The sequence below is a fragment of the Syngnathus floridae genome, chromosome 21 (genome assembly GCF_059516105.1).
Source record: "Syngnathus floridae isolate MCC-2025c chromosome 21, RoL_Sflo_1.0, whole genome shotgun sequence".
Taxonomy (NCBI): Eukaryota; Metazoa; Chordata; class Actinopteri; order Syngnathiformes; family Syngnathidae; genus Syngnathus; species Syngnathus floridae.
The window spans coordinates 8,003,499-8,013,189 of record NC_142433.1 but is presented as its reverse complement, the minus strand read 5'-3'; positions in this window follow the sequence as shown (position 1 = coordinate 8,013,189).

The window sequence follows — 9,691 nt, the reverse complement described above, 5'->3', positions numbered from 1 at the left end:
TAAGGAACTGTGTAATGCATGCCTGATGTTTTTTCTCTGAATCATGGACGCGGCCAGAGTCGTCTTGACCGTTCAGTACTTGATTGTATTTTGTGTTTTGACTAATGCTAGACGCCAGTTTTTGATTACTACTGAACGCTCTGCACAGAGGGAAATAGTTTGCCTAACAAAGAAAAGATACGGTTGGAAGCATGATTAAACTAAGAATAAGCAAAGACATGATGTATCAAAAGAACAGCAATAGATTAATGATGTCACAGCCAAAAGCTAACATAATTTCGTACAAAATGACAAAATTAAAAGAATGAGGTACGACAGTGTATGTCCAACATTGGAGAAGAATGTTCACAGGAAGGTCACGTGGAGATAAAACCAGCAGGTGCCAGAAGGAGCCACCCAAAGACTTGGCCAAAGATGATCGCCGAGGCCGAAAGACGGGAGGGAAGACAACAGCCCCCACCCGAGAACTCGGCCAAAGATGATCGCCAAGGCCGAAAGACGGGATGGAAGACAACAGCCCCCCTCCACACACACACACACCAACAGCCCCCCACCTACACACCGAATCGCCCATAACCAGCACCACTCCCATGGAAGCAGACTCTCCTTCGAACTTGCCCCACCCCGAAGACTCATCACCCATCAATCTCGGCCCACAATGTGCTACTGAATATAAAACTGATCTAACAACCTTGGACTTGGCCTTTTCTGAATGGAGACTTTCCGCTCTTGAAGGGCCCAGCGCTGTCTTGTACTTTCCTGAAAACAGAGCTTTTTGAACAAGAATTGTGATTGAACTCAACCAACTTGTGTAAGTCTAATTTCTGCTTCAGTGTCTTTGCATTTTCCTAAATCTGAAGAAATCAAACGAGCACACAGTGAGTAAATTGGATAACAGGTGATTGGCAAAGGCTTTTGCCGTGAGGCGCAGATAACGCGCTCCCTAAATTGTGGACAGAATCCAGCATTGTCATGATAACCGCTAACCACGCCTGCCCCTGGCTTGTTACCTCCTCCAAGCACGATCGCGTACTCACCGAGCGCGCCAATACAGGGCACCGATACCTAAGGCAAAAAAAATGGTTTTTCTTGTCAATAGTTGGCGCTATACTGCAGCCGTTTAACATGTCTGCAAGTCAAGCAAGCGTCCGTCTCTTGACAAAAACAAATGATGTAAATGTTGTCTGTCGGTCTCTCCATTCAGATCCAGAAAGCTAAACGTCCATCCTGTCCACACACTTTGTGCCCCTCTGTCTGTCCATTCACGCACACGCCGATTTCTTTTTGCTGCTTGTTAGCCTCCGAATGGCCTCGCATGGAGAACGCAAACGTCCATTCAATATTTAACCTACCAGGCTTGTAGCGCGTGAATTTTTCATGCGTGTACACTGCAGCATCGTCTTGCACAAGTTTACACGCAGTGCATGAATAAACGATTGGTCGCCACGAGCTCACGTTCTCGCTCTCCCACGCCAACTGTAGGTAGAGCAGTTTGGAATTTTTATTTTAAAAAGCATTTTCATTTCATTCTTGGTAATGCTTTTTCCTTCGTTTCATGAACGATAATCACCTTGACTGCAACTTGCTGTAACGTTATTGCGTGGAAAGCTCCAACAAAAACGTGCGGACAAGCAAATTAGAGCTCGTCTTAATAAGCGCTGAGAGCAACCTGTCGCTTCCAAATGTGCGGTTGTCACTTTGACGCTGCCGCCTTATTAAAGCTTTACGCTTGGCACGGCCATGACAGGCGTATTGTTAAGAATTAAGCCTAAGGAGCGCTCTCTTGACACACGGTCATTCAGCGGCCGCTGACGGGCAAAATTAGCCACGCTACCTGGTGCTCGTGTTCAAAAGGCCAGTTCAATCGTCGGCGGACAAATTTGCACTCCGGGTACTGGAGACCTTTCTGTGCTAGAATTAGAAGAATGGACCGTGAGAAGTGACAATATCAAGAGAATTCGGGCTAAATCAACAGCGTTGCAGTCGTGCGCCTGTGTTGTCTTTACCAGCACGTCACCAGCTGACGTGTTTGCTGTTTTCCGCTGGCCTCCAATTTGCCGCTTTAGTGCTTTCCATGATTGGTGGACATCAGTGCGGAGTTAGCATTTAGCTTGTCAATTTCTCGTCACATGTGGCACTTGTGCTAAATGTATGAAGTAGTTGTAGCTTGCCTTAAAAACCATTACTGGCTTGTAATTTGGAAGGCACGCGACTCTGTCGTTGCCATGGAAACCCAGGATCACCTCCTCTCTTGCTCTACAACGGTAGCGGACCAGCCTGGACATCTCTCGTGTTATGTTAAAGCGCACAAAAACCAGTTCGTTTCGCATGTAGTGTGAGCATTCATTGTCAAGGTGTCTTTAATTTCAGCTCGTCAAAATGGAATGGAGGCGAGGAACAGCTCATGTACGTACTCAAGGCGGGTCTGTAATTAACCAAACAAAGGAGCTAGGGCCTCTCAGGGTTGACAAGCGAGTGCATAAAAAAAAAAAAAAAAACTTTGTGTGTGTGTCAGTGGGGGGGTGCACATTAATTATTCACAGTATAATTTAATCACTTTTAGTATGCCGAGTTTCCTCTAATCCCAATCTAATGACTAATTATGCGCTCGGAGGTTGATTGGAGCCAACGCCCCAGCCAAGGCCGATTGGTCTCCCTCCGATGTGTGGGTGCCGTGTTTGCTAATCAAAACATTATTCAGCATCCCCGCATCACGAATAAATGGATTAATTTTTTTGGAAAGTGTTTAGGAGGTTTGAGCATGTTGTACTTTCTGAGATACTTTGACACATTTGTGAATTGAGTCAAATGAGTTTTTTGCTTTACTTTGTGATTAGGCCCAAAATGAATCCATAAATGTCAACACTTTGATAATACTGGAAAATAATTAAGAAAATACATCAGAATTGAAATTACTGTATCACCGAATTGACTTTTGAAGCGGTCCGAGAACTCTTTGCCACCTAAACCAACCGCTCCAAAGGGTCAAATTCAACAACCACCATGGAAAAAGCTTTAACGTGCGCGGACGAACCTTGGTTGCCATGAGACGACGCGTTGGCGCTCTTGTGTTGCTTACCGGGAGGGGGTGAGGGAGGGGGAGGGGTGGCCCGCTTTCTCACCTTTTGTGTTTAGTCACTCAGCACGCCCACCAGGCGGGCGGCATTTAGCTCGGCACGCTCAAATAGTCGCCATTAGACCTGGACCGGCGATGACGATGGTGGTGTTACATTTTTTCTATGAAAAATAAATCACATTCAAATGCAATAAAATGCTTTACCACTACAAAAAAATACTCATTGAAATGCAATATAAATATTCAGTATGATTAAATGTAATATAATAATATAAATAATATATTAATAACATATATAAATATATATATATATAATAAATATAGAATATAAAATCCAATCCAACGCAGTAATAAAACATACAATAAAAATGTCAAAATACTATTCAAATTTAGTAAGATTGCAATCAAATACAAGAACACAAGAGAATGCAATCAAATGCATCGATTTGCTAGAAAATCAGCTGCATGTAATCCTTTTGAAGTTGCATCGTTATCAAGCAAATGCTGCATATATGCTGGAGCCCATCTCAAGGACGAGAAAAAAAACTGCACATTGTTGTGAGTGTAACGTTCATTTCTCCAGTGGGACGGGGATGCCGCACTTCTTGGAGCGTGAAGAGCCGTCTCCAAATTGCGTGGCCATGAAAGCACATTACGCCGTTCACGTCCCACTCCCTCCTCAGGGAAATATTCTTTTGGGCCATTACTCTTCATCAACGGGGGCGTCAAGGGGGGTCGTGTCCCGGCCTGCTTGCCTCGCTTGTCCTCGGTGGCCTCCTTCGCCCGGTGCCAGAATTATGTTACAGGCCATGCAATCCTTTAACGCCGCTTGCGTGGGAATTTCATCAGCTTTGCGGCTTTCCAGAAGCGTCTCAAAAGCGGCTGCGTGGTGAGGCGCTTGCGTCATCCAATAGATGGCGCTGTGCTCGGATATGTGCAAAAAAAAGTGTTCACTGCCAATCTTTTCTATTTCGTAGAGAGTGGTATTTCATTTGGAGATGGAATATTTGAAGTTTATTTGGGCTTGCTTAGAGGCATTTGAAATGCCGTCATTCTCATCTCAAAGGTTTGAAATGGACAGGGTTCTTCCTCCATTGTTGTCGTGCGCAGAGTCAAGTTGGACTGTCATCCATCAATCAATAATTCTCGCCCCCTCTCCCCAATCATCCTCGCCGCACGCTTGCGTGTCCGCAAGTTGGCAAATTACAGGCCGGGCTCAGGCTCACGCTGCTCTAATCCTCGAGCGAAGCCGTCGGTGGCCTCGGGGGAGGGTGGCCGAGCTCTCCCGCCGTCGAGCCTGAATCATAGCTGTCACTCCGACAAACACCACCCGCCCACCGGCCAGCAGATGGCCGTGCTGCTTTTTATTGACCGGAAACTCAAACCGCAGGAACGTCGTCATTTTGCCAAAGATGGCAAAAGTACTCACGGTACTTATAAGTACAAATACGGCGGTCGGTGCCTTTTGCTTTTGCCCTTCTCCGCCCTGGCAAGTGGCTCCCACGGCCAATCCCCGTGCACGTCAAAGTTTCTTGCCAATAAATATTTTATAGTGAATACAGATCAGTCTATACAATGAACGCACCAACTTTGCTTGTCCTGTTCATTCACGTTAATTTGCTAGCCCCACGCTATTGTAATTTAGCTTTTCTCACATCCTATATTTTATATTTAATACAGAGTCGTTATTCTTTTAATAAATGTGCTGTCCAACTCACCATACATATGTTTTGTATGTTCAGTCAGCACCCTTAACAATTTTTTTGCTAACTTGAATTTTGAGCCTAATATTGCTTTGCTTTTCATTCCAAATAAACTCACGCTAGCATGTAAATGCGTTCTCATAGTCACTCCTGGTGATACATTAGGCACAGATAGAAAGTTGATGCGGCTAAATTGATCACATGAGCCCCCTTTTGCGCGGATTATAACTGTAGCGGAGCGAGACTAAATGTATTGTGCGATAACGTATCTTGTGCAGGTCCCTGGGGTGTATGATGCTTAACTTATCAAAAAGTCATTTGGCTGGCTGTATCTGCGCTGATACACTCGCTCCCCAGTCAATAAGGGGCCGAGGCGACTGCTGCTTGCGCGCAACACGAAAATGAGTGCAGAATATTAAACAGGGGACGTACTCCCCGCGTGCTCCTTCCACCGGGCTAACCCTACATTGCAGTCTGGCGCTGATTTAGAGCCTTCTGTAGATCCAATTTCTCTGACATTTGCTTTCAAGCAGTTCGGATGTAAACGGCCTAAATAAACATTAGGAACATTTCCATATCATTTACTTCGGCCTGGACGGACTCTTTAGTTGCCGTCAACTGTCCCAAAGCCTGCTTGGGATTTAGAGCCTTCTGTATGTCCAAAAATGTATATTTTTAAAATCAGTCCAGCGCTAGTCGTGACGTATGCTAGCCAAAGGCAGTTGCTGTTTGCACTCTATGGAAGTGTGTACTGCTTCTGGAAAGCTGTTAAATTGTTTTAATATATGGACAAGAAGCAAAACACGTCACTTTCACATCCATTTATTCAATCTGCACAATCAAGAGTAAAACACATGCAGTGTTTTTCCGCTCTACCTGCTAATGCAACCCCGCTGCCCCCCCCCCCCCCCCCCCCCCGCTTTCATATCTATCAATGTAACGGGTCACAGCACGTTTGGTTTGTTTCGCTCAACGGGATAAATTAATCACACACGCGCTACATACGGGCTGGAGTACATTAAGCCACTCACGCACGCTGAGCTTGACGGCCATATTAGGACAACACAGTCGAGGCTCAATGCTGTTTGTTAACGTGTCAAAGTCGGCTGTCATGGCACCTTGTGCAGGATACAAATCTAGCGATTACGCTGCCTGCCTGCGCTCGTGTGCTTGTATCTGAAGGAGCTAGACAGAATTTTATATGTATGTATATATATATATATATATATATATATATATATATATATATATATATATATATATATATATATATATATATATATATATATATATATATATATATTGCTGGATTCTGTCCACAATTTAGGGAGCGCGTTATCTGCGCCTCACGGCAAAAGCCTTTGCCAATAACCTGTTATCCAATTTACTCACTGCGTGCTCGTTTGATTTCTTCAGATTTAGGAAAATGCAAAGACACTGAAGCAGAAATTAGACTTACACAGATTGGTTGAGTTCAATCACAATTCTTGTTCAAAAAGCTCTGTTTTCAGGAAAGTACAAGACAGCGCTGGGCCCTTCAAGAGCGGAAAGTCTCCATTCAGAAAAGGCCAAGTCCAAGGTTGTTAGATCAGTTTTATATTCAGTAGCACATTGTGGGCCGAGATTGATGGGTGATGAGTCTTCGGGGTGGGGGTACAAAACAGCGCTGAGCCCTTCAAGAGCAGAAAGTCTCCATTCAGAAAAGGAAATGTTCAAGGTTCTTTGATCAGCTTATATTCAGTAGAACATTGTGGGCCGAGATTGATGGGTGATGAGTCTTTGGGGTGGGGCAAGTTTGCCATGGGAGTGGGTGCTGGTTATGGGCGATTTGGTGTATGTGGGGGCTGTTGTCTTCCATCCCGTCTTTCGACCTTGGCGATCATCTTTGGCCGAGTCCCTGGCTGGCTCCCTCTGGCACCTGCTGGTTTTATCTCCACGTGACCTTCCTGTGAACATTCTTCTCCAATCTTGGACATACACTGTCGTACCTCATTCTTTCAATTTTGTCATTTTGTACGAAATTATGTTAGCTTTTGGCTGTGACATCATTAATCTATTGCTGTTCTTTTGATACATCATGTCTTTGCTTATTCTTAGTTTAATCATGCTTCCAACTGTATCTTTTCTTTGTTAGGCAAACTATTTCCCTCTGTGCAGATCGTTCAGTAGTAATCAAAAACTGGCGTCTAGCATTAGTCAAAACATAAGATACAATCAAGTACTGAACGGTCAAGACGACTCTGGCCGTGTCCATGATTTAGAGAAAAAACATCAGGCATGCATTACACAGTTCCTTAAGGGTCATTAAGCTATTTAGGCAATATATCAAAAGTCATTTGTTATTTCAAAGTATATATCAGATCATAAAGTTATAAAAACCTTTCTCATCACCACTTATCAAAAATGTCTAGTTATGTCTTCTTTATTGATTTGGTGTGTAGGTATAATTATATGCTTAAAATGTTTCTTTTATTTATTTAATATGTGAATATACTTGTCTGCTTATGTACTTTATTCAATGAGGTTTGAGCATATCTGTTTTTGTAGCTAGGCAGGACTTTTTGTATTTTGACCCCAGTTCCTGCAATATATATATATATATATATATATATATATATATATATATATATATATATATATATATATATATATATATATATATATATATATATATATATATACCCATACCCCTCCGTGAGTCGTCACCTTATCGTGGTGGAGATGTTTGCGGGCCCCTCTGATCCTAGGAGCCATGTTGTCGGGGGCTTCATGCCCCTGGTACGGTCACCCATGGCAAACGGGTCCTAGGTGAGAGGCCAGACAAAGCACGGCTCACAGACGCCCCTTATGATGAGTAAAATAAATGGACTTCGTTTTCCCTCGCCCGGACACGGGTCACCGGGGCCCCCCTCTGGAGCCAGGCCTGGAGGCGGGGCTCGAAGGCGAGCGTCTGGTGGCCGGGCCTTCGCCCATGGGGCCCGGCCGGGCACAGCCCGAAAAGGAAACGTGGGTCCCCCTTCCCATGGGCCCACCACCTGTGGGAGGGGCCAAAGGGGTCGGGTGCAGTGTGAGCTGGGCGGCGGTCAAAGGCAGGGACCTTGGCGGTCTGATCCCCGGCTGCAGAAGCTGGCTCTTGGGACATGGAATGTCACCTCTCTGGCTGGAAAGGAGCCCGAGCTGGTGTGCGAGGCAGAAAAATTCCGACGAGATATAGTCGGACTAGTCTCCACGCACAGTTTGGGTTCCGGTACAAGCCCTCTCGAGAGGGGCTGGACTCTCTTCCACTCTGGAGTTGCCCACGGTGAGAGGCGTCGAGCAGGTGTGGGTATACTTATTGGCCCCCGGCTGGGCGCCTGCACATTGGGGTTTACCTCGGTGAACGAGAGGGTAGCCTCCCTCCGCCTTCGGGTACGGGGATGGGTCCTGACTGTTGTTTGTGTCTATGCACCAAACGGTAGCTCAGAGCCCCTTCTTGGAGTCCCTGGAGGAAGTGCTGGAGAGCGCTCCTTCTGGGGACTCCATCGTTCTACTGGGTGACTTCAATGCTCACGTGGGCAATGACAGTGAGACCTGGAAGGGCGTGATTGGGAGGAACGGCCCCCCCGATCTGAACCGGAGCGGTGTTCTATTATTGGACTTCTGTGCTCGACACAGATTTTCAATAATGAACACCATGTTCAAACATGAGGGTGTCCATGTGTGCACTTGGCACCAGGACATCCTCGGCCGCAGTTCGATGATCGACTTTGTAGTCGTGTCATCGAATTTGCGGCCGCATGTTCTGGACACTCGGGTGAAGAGAGGGGCGGAGCTGTCAACTGATCACCACCTGGTGGTGGGTTGGCTCCGATGGTGGGGGAAGATGCCGGTCCGACCTGGCAGACCCAAACACTCTGTGAGGGTCTGCTGGGAACGTCTGGCAGAATCTCCTGTCAGGAAGAGCTTCAACTCCCACCTCCGGCAGAGCTTTTCCCACGTCCCAGGGGAGGCGGGGGACATTGAGTCTGAGTGGACCATGTTCCGCGCCTCCATTGTTGAGGCGGCCGACCGAAGCTGTGGCCGTAAGGTCATTGGTGCCTGTCGTGGCGGCAATCCCCGAACCCGCTGGTGGACACCGGCGTTAAGGGATGCCGTCAACCTGAAGAAGGAGCCCTATCAGGCCGTTTTGGCCTGCAGGACTCCGGAGGCAGCTGACAGGTACCGGATGGCCAAGCGGAACGCGGCTTCGGCGGTTGCTGAGGCAAAAACCCGGGCATGGGAGGAGTTTGGTGAGGCCATGGAGAATGACTTCCGGACGGCTTAGAGGAAATTCTGGTCCACCATCCGGCGTCTCAGGAGGGGGAAGCAGTGCAACGTCAACACTGTTTACAGTGGGGATGGCGTGCTGCTGACCTCGACTCGGGACGTCGTGAGTCGGTGGGGAGAATACTTCGAAAACCTCCTCAATTCCACCTACACGCCTTCCATTGAGGAAGCAGGGCCTGGAGACTCTGAGGCGGATTCTCCAATCTCTGGGGTTGAAGTCACTGAGGTAGTTAAAAAACTCCTCGGTGGCAGGGCCCCGGGGTGGATGAGATCCACCCGGAGTTCTTAAAGGCTCTGGATGTTGTGGGGCTGTCCTGGCTGACACGCCTCTACAACATTGCGTGGACATCAGGGACAGTGCCTCTGGATTGGCAGACTGGGGTGGTGGTTCCCCTCTTTAAGAAGGGGGACCGGAGCGTGTGTTCCAATTACAGGGGAATCACACTCCTCAGCCTCCCCGGTAAGGTCTATTCAGGGGTGCTGGACAGGAGGGTCCGTCGGGAGGTCGAACCTCGGATTCAGGAGGAGCAGTGTGGCTTCCGTCCTGGCCGTGGAACAGTGGACCAGCTCTACACCCTCGGCAGGAACCTCGAGGGTGCATGGGAGT